The sequence below is a fragment of the Taudactylus pleione genome, unplaced genomic scaffold (genome assembly GCF_031769625.1).
Source record: "Taudactylus pleione unplaced genomic scaffold, aTauple2 ptg000108l, whole genome shotgun sequence".
In the NCBI taxonomy this organism is placed as follows: domain Eukaryota; kingdom Metazoa; phylum Chordata; class Amphibia; order Anura; family Myobatrachidae; genus Taudactylus; species Taudactylus pleione.
The window spans coordinates 3,832,200-3,849,114 of NW_028284510.1; the positions used below are offsets into that span (position 1 = coordinate 3,832,200).

At 44.4% G+C, this 16,915-nt stretch overlaps 1 pseudogene; it reads right to left on the bottom strand.

Annotated features, from left to right (window-relative positions):
* Positions 1 to 370: 370 nt before the first annotated feature.
* Positions 371 to 1,364, bottom strand: LOC148525462 (chemerin-like receptor 1; annotated as a pseudogene).
* Positions 1,365 to 16,915: the final 15,551 nt, after the last annotated feature.

A 16,915-nucleotide genomic window follows, 5' to 3' on the forward strand; every position in this document is an offset into this window, starting at 1 on the left:
GATCTTGATGCAAGTGTAATTTTGTTATATGTTGTATGTGTTTTTGTATGTTATAATTTGAGTGTCTCTGTTGGGTAAGATATGGTCATTGATTAATACATGACCTATCGTTTTAATTGCTCTCATTAAAAGTTATATTTTAGGGGCAAATATATGTTTCTAGCTGCCCCTGTGTCTACATTGATCAGGAGTGCTCACCAAAAAGAGTTTCTTTTTGTTTACACTACATTCAGAATACAAAAGTTAATTTTTCAATGAGACCCATAATATGCAGAGCATTATATCCTCACATTCTTATGGATAAAAGATACAATAAACACCACTCACATTGTTTTGAAATACAGTAAACACTTGTCCCATTTCCTTGTGGTTAAAAAGGATTTTTGAAAAGTATTAATTCTATGGAGAAAACTTTTTTAAAATTTGAACAAATGAAGCCATACAGAAGGGGGTTGACCCAACTATTGACAGAGGTCAGACTCATTACAACTGGTAGACCAATTTCAAAAACTCCATCTAGATGGTTCTCTCCAGTAATGGATGAAGACAATTTCAGAAGGGAGAATACATGGTAGGGAAACCAGCAAATGGCAAACAAAATCTGAATTGAAAAAAATAATTTTAAGCTTTTGGTATACTTTGAGGAGTGTTTCGTATGATAAATCAAATCAGTAACCACAAGACAGGACAAAATTATCAAGAAAGGCATGACAAAACCTACAAAGAATGAAATTATTACTAACGCCTGATATTGACTTTTACCCATGTCATTAAGTCCACTAAACTCATTATAATCAAAGCTATAGAGGCATTTGGTTTGGTTATGACAATCATATGTATTTTAAAAGATAAAATACAATATGCTGACACTGACAGCAAGGATCCAAATGACAAGGACTTCTACAGAAGCCAAGTGGGGTTTCCTGTGGATAGTATAATGAAAGGGAAACATTATGACTATGCAATAGTCTATACTTAATAAAGTGAGAATGAAGGCACTAAGAAACATATTATGACATAATTAAAACTGTTTAACCTACACATGAAAGGACCAAATGGCCAATAAGTTCCAGAGGCAAAGTAGACAATGTTCAGTGGCAGGAATAGTGAGTAGATGAAGCCAGAAATGAAGAGATTTAGGTACAAAATGGAACGGAAGGTCTTCTCCATCCTGAAGACTTTATTCCAGATGACAAACCCATTTGCTGTTGTTCCCAGTAAGAAAGCCAATGAATAAATTACAGCTGATATAACATTAGTGAAATGAGCAATGTGATTATCTTCCTTCGCAGTTTTGTAACAAAGTTCTCTCGAGATATTATTGACATTAAAACCGATGAGTCAAACGTGGAAATATTCTCCATTTTCTTGGCAGGAGGCAAATAATTGTAAATCACTACAACAATAGAAAGTTATATTGTAATTTTAAATGTGGATAAAAGGGAGGACACATAATAATTAAAATTGGCAGCAATTGGTCCCATGGTTCCACATTAGAAAATTGCTAAAACACATACAGTAGCTGACTAAGGGGGGAATTCAATTAGTCATGGGCTAATTGAAGCAGAAGGGATATTCAATTAAAGTCAAAGGCTTGCAGTTAATGAGGATTTTTTTTTCTGAGCGGGAACTTGCTAAAAAATAAATCCTATTTACAGTAAGTAGCCTGTTTGCATGTGCTGCAACCGTGTTTACCCATAGTATCAGGAACTTATCCTAGATTCTGTGGATAATGCACATTAATTTATAGGGCAAGAGAAATGGGCTCTAATTGAATAGATTCGGGCATTAAAGCCTGTGGCTACCACCCTTTTTCACCTGTTGTAATTGACAGAGCCGGCCCTAGCCAATTTGGTGCCCTAGGCAAAATTTTTACTGGCGCCCCCTAGCATATAATCCCACCAGCAAACGTATTATTTATACGCAGATGCCAAAAATAACACATTGGTTTATAACTTTTTATTGTTAAAGAAACATGTGCTAAAGCACAAATTATAGTCTAAATACACAGGCACCAATCAGCAATAGTATATGTATATATATATATATATAAATATATATATATATATATATATATACACACACACATCCATGAAGGCGGCACTCTCAATGACTTAAAAGCATGACAAGAACCCCGTTGTATAGATCAAACAACGGGGTTCTTGTCATGCTTTTAATAAGCCGTCGAGAGTGCCGCCTTCACGGATGTACATAAGTCCTCACCTGCTTAGGAGAGGTAACACGGAGGGCACCGGATGCAAGTTAATATTGAGCAGCTTGGGAGTGCCGGCTATCTGCAGTTTTATATATATATATATATATATATATATATATGTTCACATACATATATATATGTATATATATATATATATATATATATACAAGCAAACATATATATATATATATATATATATATATATCTATATATATACATATATACACACACGTGTGTATATATATATATATATATATATACACATATATATATATATGTGTATTAGTGTGTGTGTGTATATATATATATATATATATAGCTGTGCTTTATATTATTTGTGTTTAGTTCACTTAGTGAATTGGATCCCACCCTGTGCAGCATTATTTTACAATGGCTGGCTGTGGATTGTGGCTGGGACAAGATGGAGGCCCAAAGGCCCATGGGAGGCCCAAAGGCCCATGGGAGTTGTGGCAGTGGCTGGGCATGCGCAGCATGCCCTCCCGCGGCCATCTTAGCTCCTCCGACCTGTACTGTCAGAATGAGCTTCTGTGCAGAAGCTCATTCTTACTAAGGTGCCAGGCAGATGCGGATGACGGTCACAGGCCCGGCCGCTGCCTGGATATACGCTGCGCTGCCCTTTGGAGAGCTCCGATCGCGGCAACGCGCTGGGGGGGTAGCTGTGCAGGCGGGCTCTCCTGGCTCTGGGTAGGTGCCTTTGTGGGACTGGGAGGGAACAGTTACTAGTGGCTGGTGTCAGCAGGGGGGACTTGGAAGGACTGTGACAAACAGGCAGAAGAGTCGGCCGCACGCAGAGCTCAGCCTCAGCCCTTGATGGAATGCCCCTAGCATGCTGAGTCGCCCCTAGGCATTTGCTTATCATGCCTATGCCTAGGGCCGGCTCTGGTAATGGACCACTGCTAAATGAATTCCTTTGAAAGTGTTAATTTAAAAACTGCCCCTCTCTTTCTTTCGACATTTTATTATTCTGTAATTTTCAAACCACTGTTGATGTGTTGGATTTAGAAGTGGCCTAGACAGTCACAAAACTGCCACAAAATTGCCATAGAGTTATACGGCCATTTAAAAATGAGAAGGCACAAAACAGTAATTACAGTAGGTCGCCAATCATTATGAAAACCACCAAAGTAATTATCTTATGGGGCAATATTATTTAATGATTGTAATAGGGTATCAAATTAATGGTTATATTATTAGACCAATATTGTTTATTAATTATAATAAGTTGCCAATATTAAATGTTTGATAATAGGAGCCAATAAAAATGTATTTAAGAGAGGGTGCAATAATAATTTTTGTCAATATAAATGGTTCTTTCAAATATAATTTTTTTCCCATTAGCATAGGCCTGTGTGGTTAATTAGCTGCTGTTTTCTACACCCAAGTAGTTTATGACTGCCATGGCTTACTGGTTATACTGGGATTAGCCCAGCCTCATAGAGCCTGGTAGTGTTTGTAGGATTATTGAGCACAAGATCATTTACCTGCAGTAGTGATAACCAACTCTAGCTGGGAAAGATGGAGTTGAGTTCAGATTTATTTTATATTTTTTTGGAAGGGGTACACTTCTTTATTTATTTATATTTTAAACAACACACTTTGCACCAGGAATTCAAGTACCCATAAGAGATACACATGACTGGCCTATCTATGGGTTTGTCCTCCTCTAATTGTGTCGTAATTATGTGAACACACCATACTTACCTACTCTCCCAGAAGACCAGGGAGATTCCCACAAATTCAGGTAGTCCCAGTTTATTATCATTATCACTTGTAGCTTTCTCTTCTTTTATCCCCAGCATCTCCTGGCCTCCCTTATCTCTTCCCTGGCCCTTCCCCATGAGTCCATGGCCCTTTTTCAGGTGGACATCTTATGTCATTATTAAAAAAATGGGGTGGGGGGGCACCAATGCTCTCTCTGGCACAGGGCACCAAAAAAATCTATTTACGGCTCTGCTCCCAGAGATACTGTAGTAACCATGGTGTATGCTGAGATGTTTACCACAGTAGGCACAAATGCTGAATGTACAGCTGAGTACACTAAGGACCTTATGCAGAGTCGGTCACGAGTGCTGAGCGCTCGCAACCGACTCGATGTTTTTTCCACAGGGCATGCGAACAACGGAGCTGGCTCTGTGGTGCGCATGTGCGAGCCCCCGCGAGCCCCCGTCGTTAGTGGGCTCGAAGCAAACGGAGCGAGCTGTCGATGTTGTTTGACATCTCGGTCCGTTTGCTGGGAGGGCAGGGGGCGTGCCTACCCACATGGAGGCATTCCCGCTGGAACGCTTGCCGTTTGGGGGTGGCCCCACTGACATCACCAGTGATATCAGTGGGGAGCTTCCTACTCGATCAGAGCAGGAAGCTCCCTGGGGTTTAAGGTTGATGAGACCCTACCCTAGGGTCTCGTCGTAAGCCCCGATGGTCGCGATGGTCTTGACCATCATGACCATCTCCCCAAGCGGTCGTTAGAGCTGCGGGTGTTAACCCACAGCCGAACGACCGATATGGAGGTGGCCGTTCAGGATGCAAGCGGCCGCCCTGTTTCTGAGCGACTGCTTGCATCCTATGACCGCCTCTGAATGAGGCCCTAAGTGTGGGATTTCAGTAGTGTTCCACATGGTACACACATGAGTTGGCACTGTTTTTATAGTGCACAGCATGCACTAGGGTATAGAGGGGTGTTGGCACAGTTGGACAGTGCTTAGCTTTAACAAGATACACTTGTGTGCTGGCACTATGGGGTCATTCAGACCCGGTCGTTAGCGCCGATGCGCTCGGACCGGGTCGATGGCCCCCCACAGAGCATGCACACGCCGGCGCCGTCGTGCGCATGCGTGAGACCCGCTATGACCAACAGCGCCGGTCGTAGAGGGTCCCGATCCAATGGGGGCGAGCTGTTGATGTTGATTGACAGCTCGCCCGTTTGGAAGGCGGGCCGGGGGGGTGGCAGCCCAAACGGGGGCGTCCATTGGAGCGCCTACTGTTTGGGGGCGACCCCACTGACATCACTAGTGATGTCAGTGGAGAGCTTCCGGCTCAGACAGAGCCGAAAGCTCTCCGGAGCTTAAGACAAGGGAGACCCTACCCTAGGGACTCGTCGTAAGCCCCGATGGTCGCGATGGTCTTGACCATCACGACCATCACCTTAGGCGGTCGTAAGGATGTGGGTGTTAACCCACAGCCTTACCACCGCAAAGGAGGACGTCTTGAAAATTCAAGAGGTCCTCCCCTCATTCAGACTGACCACATGCTCTGTGCGACTGGCTCTGAATGAGGTCCAGTGTGTGAACAGCATGTAGCAAGTAATGAGAGGCACAGATGTGTTGGCACAGTAAAAACTGTGGACAGTGCATAGCATGTAATGAAAGACACGTTCCTTATGGCACTGTGGGAATAGCGTGTAGCATGCAATGAGAGGCACAGATGTGTTGGCACATCTCATAGTGTTCAATGAGTGGAACAGATGTGTTGACATTGTGGAAACAGAGCGTAGTGTGCAGTGAGATACACAGAATATATTTTAATAACATTGGAGCCCAAAACAGACAGCAAGTGTAACAGAAGGCCCGATTCCCTACTGATCACAACTGCAGTTACACATGTATTCAGCTGATTGTTGCGATCTGCGCATGCTTATGCATTACAGTGCGTGTGTGTGAGCTAGCCACTGTGATCGGGACTGCGATCGCAGAGACTACACAGACCCATTGCAGAGTGATTCACAGAGAGTATAGTGAGAGTGGTGATGGGAGGTGTGCCAGGGCTTTTAAACACCATTGCAGGGGGGTGTTTAAATTAGCCACTGTGATTCCATTTGCAGCTCGAGCTACAACAGCGTGCGATCAGATTAGCAATTTCTGAGTAAGGTCTGACCTTGTGCAAGTGTGTGCGAGGCTCCGATGTTACTCGATGTTACCGATGCTTTCTTCGACTTGCTAAGTATTACTGATGTGAGTAAGGGAAAGTGGGCATTTTCATGTTTTGATAAGACTGCATTGTGATTGCAGATATTAGCATAACTTCACCATGAGACTGCGTGTGTAATCACAGCGACGATCCTTATTGAATCAGGCCCAGACAGCAGAAAAATACAAACAGGTGGAATTGGCACAAGCAAATTGACACAACCTGAGTATAAGACCCCACCAGACTTCATCAAGGCTTTTTAAAGCACCAGCAAAGAAACTTAATTCCAACTTGGCTCAAGCAGTAATTAGTAGGAATAAGCGCTTTATAAAGTCTATATACAGTACATGTGAGGTTTCTTACTTCCAATTGACTTAGGGGGAAATTTATCAAATCTTGAAGGGTGATAAAGTGGAGAGAGATAAATTACCAACCAATCAGCTTCTAAAGCTGGCCGTACACTAGACCAACTGTCATCCAACCACCCAACTAGTTGGCTGGTTGGAATGAAAGTCTGGCAAGGTATGGCAGTAAATTATAATCAGCAATTAGCTCCTAAATGGCAAAAAAACAGACGAAAACGGTCATACAGACAAGTTGGTTGGTTTTGCCAAAACACTTTGAATTGCTTTGGTTTTGTTTTTGGATTTATTCAAAAAACTGCCAAAAAAAATTAAGGGCTCTATTTACTACAATCCGCATTTGTAATGCAGATTGTAGTGTGATATTATCGACTGAATTCGCATTGCGAATTCAGGCAATATCACAGTGATTTACTACAAATCCCTTGCAGGGACAGAGCTTGCAATAAAGCTCTGTCCCTGCGAATCCCATCCGCACACTAGTTTTTTTCTAAAATACTGTGACAAAGTGCCCGCACATGCGCCGACCGGCCGCCGCTGCTACCCCCCCACCCAGTGCTAAGCCGTGCCCCTGTCGTTCAACCCTGCCCCCCACAATCCCGGACCCCCCCGTGACACCCCCCTCCCTTAATAGCACTTACCTGCAGTCATCGATGCTCCAGTGATGTCTTCCATGCCTCCGTTCAGCTGACATCCCATACTGCACTGGGACCTGATAACCTGATGACCGGGCCCCAGTGCACCATGGGAGACCAGCTGACTGGAGGGAAGTCATCACCGGAGCAACCGATCACCGGTCCATGGAGTCAGGTAAGTATGTTTTTTTTTAGCAGAGATCAGCTTCAGGTCTGTTTAGACCACACAGCTGATCACTGGGACCAGCTCCGGGCTCTGCTCTGCCTTTAAGAGCAGAGCAGGAGTCCGGTAACTGGGGAAGGCCCTGGATAATGCCACCCCCAGGTGGCGTTATTATCACAGGGCTTTCCCCAATATTTTTTTACAATTTATTTTTAGTAACTCTGGGCCTGATTCACACCCAGTCGCAAGCGCTGAGCACTTGCAACCGGGTCGATGGTGGCCCGCAGCGCATGTGCACGACTGAGCCAGCTCCATCATGTACATGCGCGAGACCCGGCTAGCGATGGGCACTCTGTTGCTCCGGGTCTCACACCAAAGGGGGCGAGCTGTCGATGTTGAGTGACAGCTCGCCCCTTTTGGAGGGCAGGCCAGGGGGTGGCTGCCCAAATGGAGGCATTCCCATGAGAACGCCTACCATTTGGGGGCGGACCCACTGACATCACAAGTGATGTCAGTGGAGAGCTTCCGGCTCTGTTAGAGACAAAAGCTCTCTGGGGCTTGCGATGAACAAGACCCTACCACAAGGGTCTCATCACAAGCACGATGGTCGCGATGGTCTTGACCATCGCGACCATGATCATGGCTGCTCGCTATAGCTGTGGGTGGTCACCCACAGCTATGCGAGCGGCCAGGAGGCCGCTCCAAAAATAAAAAAAAAACACCCTGATTCAGAGCGAGTGCTGTTTTAGAGTGTCCGACTCTGAATCAGGGCCACTGGCCCTGATTCAGTGCCGCTCGTACGCGGCCGCTCGTTTGTTATGAGCGATGTTCGCACATCTGTGCATGCGTACGGATTTTAATACGCATGCGCGAACCAGTCATTGCGGCTGAAAATCGTTTGTTCGCTAAATAGCGAATGCCTGCTATTTTGAGTAACAGGAGGAGGCGTATGTGGGTGGTAACAGGGGAAGGTGCTTGAAAACGGGGAGTGGAAATCAGAACGCAGGCGTGCTTAAAGGTCAAAACGGGCGCATTATGGGTGTGCATAATTAATACAGGAGCTTCAATGACCACGTCACTTGGTTGATTTATAGTCAGAACTGCTCGCAATATTGCGGTAGGAAAAACCAACCACAAGAGTAGCAAGCAGTTCATACGCTGTTCGATGTACTCGATTAATCTATTAAAAAGCGGACATGACGTATGGTGCGAGAGCCAGGGGGCGTCTTTTTCAAAATTACGACCTCAAGTTTTGTTCACTCGTTCAGACATAGAGGCGTGAACAGACCACAAAGTGCGAACGGTTCATTTGAATAGCCACCCATTTTTAGTGAACGAGCGAGTGCAAATAGCGTCCGGCTCTGAATCAGGGCCTCTGGTCGGATCACATTTCCCATTACAATTATGGGAAATGCGATCTGCTTACTAAAAGTAAGTGATACTTAGGGGTTGGAGTAGAATTTTACGAATTCTACTCCAATTGCCCTGTTATAACTATAGGTGATACTAAAATAATGTGAAAAGGGTGTGAAAACACCCTTTTGCACTTTATTTTAGTAAAAATAATGTGAATAAATAGAGCCCTAAATCACATAATTTTGGCCTTTTTTATTCCTAGAGTCTTATTAAACTCAATATCATTAATTTCCAGTAATTTCCACTCAATTTTGACCACCTCACCGCTCACAATATTGTTCAGCAATATACTGTAGGCCAAAGGCTAGCTAAACTAAGAAACAGAGCAGCGGCACAGACACACGGCAGTTATTTTGCTTTAAAAATGTTTTGCATATTAGTAATGTGATCAATCAGCCTTTTTATTGAGCGGTTTACAAAAATCTGTGGGTTGGATAAAGTGCAGGTTACAGTGTGGGTTGGATACAGTGCGGGTCACATACAGTGGTTTATACAGTTCAGGTTGCATACAGTGTGGGATACAGTGTGGTTCGGATACAGTGTGGTTCAGATACAGTGTGGGATACAGTGTGGTTCAGATACAGTGTGGTTTGGATACACTGTGGGTTGGATAGAGTGTGGGTCAGATACAGTGCGGGTTGGATACAGTGCGGGTCGCATATAGCACAGGTCACATACAGTCCTGGTCACATACAGTGCAGGATACAGTGTGGGTTGAATACAGTGCAGGTTGCACACAGTCCTGGTAACATACAGTGCAGGATTCTGTGTGGGCTGGACGCAGTGTGGGTCACATACATTGTGGTTTGGATATAATGCAGGTCAGATACATGAAGGGTCGAATACAGCTTGGGTGTGGGTCAGATACTGTATGGGTCTGATACAGCACAGGTTGGATACAGTGCAGGTCAAATACAGTGTTGGTTGGATACAATGCAGTTTGGATACACCAATGGTGCACTTACTGTGACAGAAGGTGCTGGCATTGTCCTCAGTGTATGGGTGCCGGCTGTGGTAGCAGTGCTGGGGTGGCAGGGGTGTCCTTAGTGTGAGAGTGCTGGTGGTGTGGCAGTTCATGGATGCTGCAAGTGTTAACAGTACAGGGGTGTTGGTGCTGTACTGACTGCGGGAGTGCTGACGGTATTGGCAGTGCAGGATATAAGGTATTAGGCGTTAAGCCGAAATGCGTTGAAGAACCAGAACAGCACACAGGAGATTTCACCTTTATACTCCATGCTAGACTGCAAAAGGAACTTCGATAATCTCATCACCTTCAGCACCATGCATTGCCAGGGCATCTGCAATTTAACGCGAGTTAAGGATCATTCCACTTATTCTCACCATTTGAATCATCTTAGCATAACTGTAACAGCCATCAGGGATGTGGAAGTAACCGGAAGTCCAAACACAAGACAGTCGGGACAAAGAAAGAAGAAACCGTTGAAGAACAACTACCCGGCAGGGGAAGGAGTGGAGACCTGATGCTAGCAAGGGAGGTAAGTCTGGAGGTAGAGGGGGTGTGCGACTCCTACATCATCACACCCACTCCCCAGACAGTGATGGTCCACTCCAATGTACAGTGTAGGCAAGCGTCTGTGATTCAGGTGCTCTACCAGCAACTGCATCTGGAGACAGGACATCAAGTCATTGAGCAATTCCTGCTAGTTAGTGATTGCCGTATTCCTTTCTCCGGGAAGAATCCCTCGGGGCATCTGTGATCACAGGTTTTAAGAGACATACATTTTTTTTATTTCTGTGTATTTCTTAATTCATATCTGCCATGCATATGGACAGATTTCTAAGGATTCTGTCAAGTGACGGACATTCAGTTTCATCCACCTCATGAGTGAACCCTGCTGGGCTTATCCCAGCACAGGATCTTCTACTGCTGACATTTTTCCTGAGACAGTGGTCCAGGGGCATTTCTAGAGAGGAGGGGGCCCGTGTGCAGCCTCCAACATGGGCCCCCTCCTCTGTCTGGCGGCTAGCAGCGCACTGAGCTGTGCGCAGCCAGCGCCAGAGTTATAGGCTCTGGGCACTAGAGTGCGCCCAGAGTCTATAGAGAATGCGCTGGTCACCGGGAAAATGGCAGCGGCAGCCATTTTCCCTGTACTGCGCATGTGCAAACAATGGGAAAATGGCCACGGTGGGCATTTTCCAGTCGTTTTTGCAGAGCCGGACCCGTGCGCTGACGTGGGACTCCGGAGAGGTAAGTAATACTATGGGTGCAGGGTGTGCAGTGTGGGGCCCCTCTGGGGTCCGTGTACCCTGCACAACCTGCACCCATTATAGATACGCCCCTGCGGTGGTCTCATCTTTATTATTTTATACTTATTGTGTATTACTTACTGTTTTTTAAATAAAGATTACATCAAGTGCATAACTGATTAGAGGTGTTTATCAGAGCATTACAAGGAAAATTTGTACACCATCAAAGTAAGAGACATACATTCTTTGAGGTGCAGCGCTGTGGTATATACAATTGCTATGACTACAACTGAAGTAGGAAATAGGACAACTACATACATTCGGGGGATACTTAGTAATTGAGGTAAACCCCAGCAAACAGGTGTTTTCTGAGAATTTACCACAAATGCACTTTGATAAATGGTCCCCTATGTGATTATCCAAATGTTTCCAAACATAAATAAAACATTCATATACCACTTCTATATGCCTTATAAAATGTTTTTTTTGCATATATATATATATATTTCTAGATATAGAAAAATATTTCTGAGCACAATTTTTCAACTTTTGTCATTCTGCTATTAAATATATGATGACTGTAATCCAGGTCTCCTCCCTTCAATGATTGTTAGATATGTACAGCAGAGACAATGATGTTACCAGGGCAACAATTATCAGACGTATATTATTAGCAGCAGTGATCTTTAAATGGTTTTGAGCCACTTACTCCCATTACTAATGTGGATATACTGTACACCCCGTGATTGGAGGCTGTGATCTAGCTGACTGAATACTCTATATGTATGCAAACAATTTAGTGGACAGAATATGCAAGGAAACTATAACTATTACTGTCTTAGATGCTCCTGGTAACTATGGTGATAGAGTCTAAGTGATGCTACAATACTTGGACTTGACAGGCACAGTCAGTGTTTGGAATTCCAGGGAAACGGTCACCAAAGTGATAGACCAGATACATGACGCTATGCTAATTGTATTCGGCAACTACAGCTGACATCTCTATTTCCATAGTGACGAGTGGAGGAAAGGAAATGTGTTTTAGAAGTTTGTTATTGTTGGCCTAGCACAGCAAAGGGTCAGGGAACGTGTAGTTGATTGATGTATAGGGGCCAGCTGTGCTAGTGCCGTACCGATAGGTTGGACTGAGTATTTATTGGTCTGTAAATGACCAGAGAGACCATTCTGATTTTATTGCACCTTGATGAAGACCCTAGCAAAGGGTTGAAACTAGAGTTGTGCGCCAAGATGTGCACTGACTCTCATGTTTTGGTTTTGGATCTGGATCTCACCTGGTTTTGGGTCTGGTTTGGTTTTGTCAAAACCTTACCTCCGTGTTTTGTTTTTTGGTTTTGGATCTGGATATTTTCTTAAAATATCATAAAAACAGCTAAAATCACATACAATGGGCATGATTTTGTTCTTACAGTATTATTAACCTCAATAACATTTATTTCCAGTCATTTTCAATCAATTTTGACCACCTCACAAATTTTTTTTTTCATCTAGTTAGGACCAAAAGGTTGCATCCAGCTAACTGGCTGACTAAGCTAAGCAACACAGTGGGCAACATTAACATGTGGCAGTTCAGCTTCCAAGATCCAACATGGATACAGTGTGTTATACAGTGTGGGTTGGATACACCAATAGTACACTTATTGTGTCAGCAGTGTCGGCAGTACAGCGTGCTGGCGGTGTCCTCAATGCCGAAGTGCCATCAGTGTTGTTAGTGTGGTGGTGGTGGTGGTGGCAAAGTGGGGGCCCTGGCAGTGTCCTGAGTGCATAGTGCTGGCAGTGTTGGGAAAGCAGGGGTGCCAGCAGTGTCCTTAGTGAAGGAGTGCTGACGGTGTTGGCTGTAAAGGGATGCCCTTGCTGTGGGAGTAGCAGCAGTGTGGGGTTGCTGATGGAGTCCTCAATACATTGGGCAGTAGTGTGGGGGTGCTGGCAAAGCAAGGGTGCCAGTGGTGTCTTCAGTGCATGTGTGCTGACAGTGTCGGCAGTGCAGGGCTGCCGGTGGTGTCCTCAGTATGGGAGTGCCAGCAGTGTGGGGTTGCTGACAGTGTCCTCAGTACATGGGGCAGCAGTGCATAGATGTTGGCAGTGTCCTCAGTGCAGGGTTCTGGCAATGTCGGCAGAGCGGGGGTACCAGCAGTGTCCTCAGTGTGGGGGTCCTGATGGTGTAAGCAGTGCATGGCTGCTGTTGGCGTCCTCAATGCAGGGTGCCAGCAGTGTCAGTATCAGGGGTGTCGGCTGCTGGGGATGCTGCCAGTGGGGGTCGGCAGCAGGGGATGCCAGTGGTGTCAGCAGAGCAGGGGGTGCCAGCAGTGTCAGGCAGCGGGGGATGGGCGAGCGTCATCTTCTTTTTCTTCCTGTGCCCATATTCAATGTGCTTAACGCTGATTGGCTGAGAGCTGTGACAGACAGCTCTCTCAGCCAATCAGCGTTAAGCCCGCTCAATACAAAACCTCGCAATCTGACAGCGGGATCACAATGTTTTTGCCTCGGGAGAAGGGGCAAGCAGGGAGACCCAAGCTTGGCTTGGATCGCCCCGGATCCCCAAAACTTGGGTGGGTTTGGTTCCCTGAGAACCGAACCCATTCATCTCCAGTTGAAATAAGTTGGTGATTTGGATGTGGGGCTGTATGCTGGGATCATTTACAGTGGTGGATGGAAACTGGCCATCTGCAGACCCTGGACTAACGCTGGTGATTGTAACCCATACATGCTTATAAAGAACTGATCATTGTTATCTGAAATTGCAACAATTACCAGATCTAACAAAAGAGCTATGTGGAGATTCCTATGTCAAGGAATAAATCTGCTTGTTTGAATAAGCATGTTTTATATATTAAAACTGTGTTACACTATATATATTTCCTCTATTGTTTATGGCTACATGATGGTATGCTATTAAGGAGAACTGACCCAGGAATTAGTAGCACGTCGTTGTGGTTAGATATGTAATTTTATTGATTTATGTGGAAGCGCTGGTGAGCTGTGCTTATTGTGTTACTCATTATTTCAGTGGAGGAAAGGAGAGACCTCTTGTGACACTTACTGTTCTAGCTGCTGTATTTACTTTTGCGCACCATAGTCCTTCACAATTGTTATTATTAGACATGTCATATTACATTTGTGTATATCTGTCCTGTTCTGATTCAGACAGAACTTGTCCGGATCTGTCTTTATTTGAAATAGGGCATTCAGGGTGAGAACTGGGTGGTGACAACACGATCACATGTAACTGCTTTGATTAGAGGGAGTTTATTGTGTAGGAAATAGGGAATCTTGCTCCTGATGGCTCTCTTGTACCTAGCACAGAGCTGGTGTAATTGCAAATACTAATGATGATGATTGCGCCGGTTTACTTAATTTCAATGAGCGACACAGGTTTCCGCTTGCAGACACATGAACCCCTGCATTAGTCTAATGGATTTTTTCATTAGCATAAGGTAGTACACTAATGTGTACACTAGTGTTTATCTTTACTAACAGCAGCATATACTCTAATTTATAAAATATGCAGGCTTAATTGGATTACACAGGCAGACTTTAAAATGTTTTTATTTTTTTAAATACATCTTTAAAAATGTTTTATATATTGTTTTTAAACTGTATATAAACTAAAAAATTACTATGAGGCTTTTTAAAACTTTTGCCCACATGACCAATGTTTGAGGTGTTACTCTGCACCAGGCTGTGAGTGACCCAATCAGCAGATGTACTGCAGCTAAGGCAGATGTTGGGGGCTCTGCTAATGGGGCTCAGGCTCAGAGAGGGGGTTTCTCATTTCCACAAAACATAATATAACATTTGGTTAAATAATGAAATGAAACAAAATACTAATCCATCTACTTTGTTACTCTGGCAGAGCATCCAAGCAACCAGGAGGGAGCCCAGTAGGTCAGACCTGTGGAGCACAAAGCTGTGGAGGAGGCCAGCCCACTGAAGCTCAACATGATGGAAGGAGATAAATATAACATCTTGTACTATCTGAAAAACATGACACACTAGGAATATGTACAAAGTGTGTGCACCTTCCCAATGGTCACTGTATTCCCATTATACACATGTTGCCCATTAGCAGCAACATTGTGTTTTAATAAATATCCTGCATGCCAGTAGGTGAGGTATAGAGCATACATGCATACCCTCCCGGTTTTCGTGGGACACTCTAGATTTTTTGGGTAACCCCCCGCACCCCGGCATATCTCCCACATTCTGCCCACTTCCTTGTAAAATGGGCAGAATGGGGAGAATTTCCGTGGCAATCATGGGTCCCCAAGTAGGGGGTGGGGCTTAATGACGCGATTATCCATGAATCGTGTCATTTAGCCCCACCCGATATTTTCATTTAGGCCAATCGCGGAAATTTGCCATGAATGGGACAGGGCTTAATGACGTCTGCTTGTCCTCCCCAGACTTCTCCCGGGGAGCACAATCAAAAGGTAGGCAACTATGGTATAGAGTCAGGGACTGATGGTGAGTAAGGGAAGTGTCAATATCTGAGGGATGGTCTCTGTGAGTAGAAGTGAGTAACTGGTACTATGTACAGCTTTGATTATTGGACAAGGTGCATATCAGTGTATGGGTGGAGTATTTGGAGAGGAGTCTGGTGGATGGGAGGAGAGTAGTACAGGTAGCAATACCTACACCTTAGCATGCACTGACAGTGTCTGGGTCTCTGCTGTCTGCACTTGCTCCATGTAACAGGGAAGACATTATGGACATTACATGACTATAGGAAGCAGCTGTATCATACAACAGAACAGATAGATTACCCACATTACTATCTGAGGGCCTGATTCAGAGGCACTCACAAAAACCGAGCGCTCGCTCTGAATCAGGGCGGCCACTTTTATTTGTCCAGCCTCCTGGCCGCTCGCTAAGCTGTGGGTGACCACCCACAGCTTTCGCGGGTGGCCAGGTGATGGTCGCGATAGTCGCTACCATCGGGCTTACGACGAGAAGCCCCAGTGAACTTCCTGCTCTAATAGAGCCTAATAGAGCAGGAAGTTCACTACTGACATCACGTGTGATGTCAGTAGGGCCGCCCCCAAATGGCAGACGTTCCTTTGGGAACGCCTCCATTTGGCCAGCCACGCCCCCCACCTACAAAACGGGGCGAGCTGACGATCAACATCGATAGCAGCCCTGTTTGTAGCGAGCCCTGGAGCGAGAGAATTTCTCTCTCGCTACAGGGCTTGTGCACGCGCACAGCCCGGCCATCGACCCGCTTGCGAGCGCAATGCGCTCAAGAGCGAGTCTGAATCAGGCCCTGAGAACATAGTCATTGCTAAGGTGTGTAGTACTTGTCTCACCACCAGGAGTGACTACAAGATGGCAAGAGGTGGTGCTGGGAGGTGATGTCTGTGTTCTCTATTGCCCAGGGTGATAATATGTATAGTTATGTCTCTGATATGAGCTACAAAAACTTGACTACATCAAAGTTACAGTAATTTAAGATATTTTAATTAACTTTTCAAGTACAGAATGATAACAAGTGAAACATGACAATTATAAGTCTGTATTCAGTGTGCTGTACTTTATATGAATCCTGACAATTATATTCATGCTGACAAGTAAAGTCTGTCAATAATACATTTATATATAGTAAACATTACATTATATTAATTAATGAAACATAATATTTATAATCATGCTAACAAGAGAAGTGTAACAATTATAAGCTTATATATAGTCTAACTTAAATCCTGTAAACTGAAGAAACCTAACAATTATATGAGTCATATATCCAGGGTAGAATCTTCTCATTTGTATTCTCTCTTTATAGTTTAAAGAAGTTTCCACCTTCAGGTCCTATAACTGCAGTTATACATTTCCTCATACATTATATCCTAAATTATTTGCTTAGTTTTATATTTTTTCCTTTATTCACCTTCTATACAATATAACAGGATATATTTGGGGATTTATTTCCACACTAATTTGTACATGTGAATGTGGAACATAGAAGTGAGATCAATGTCTG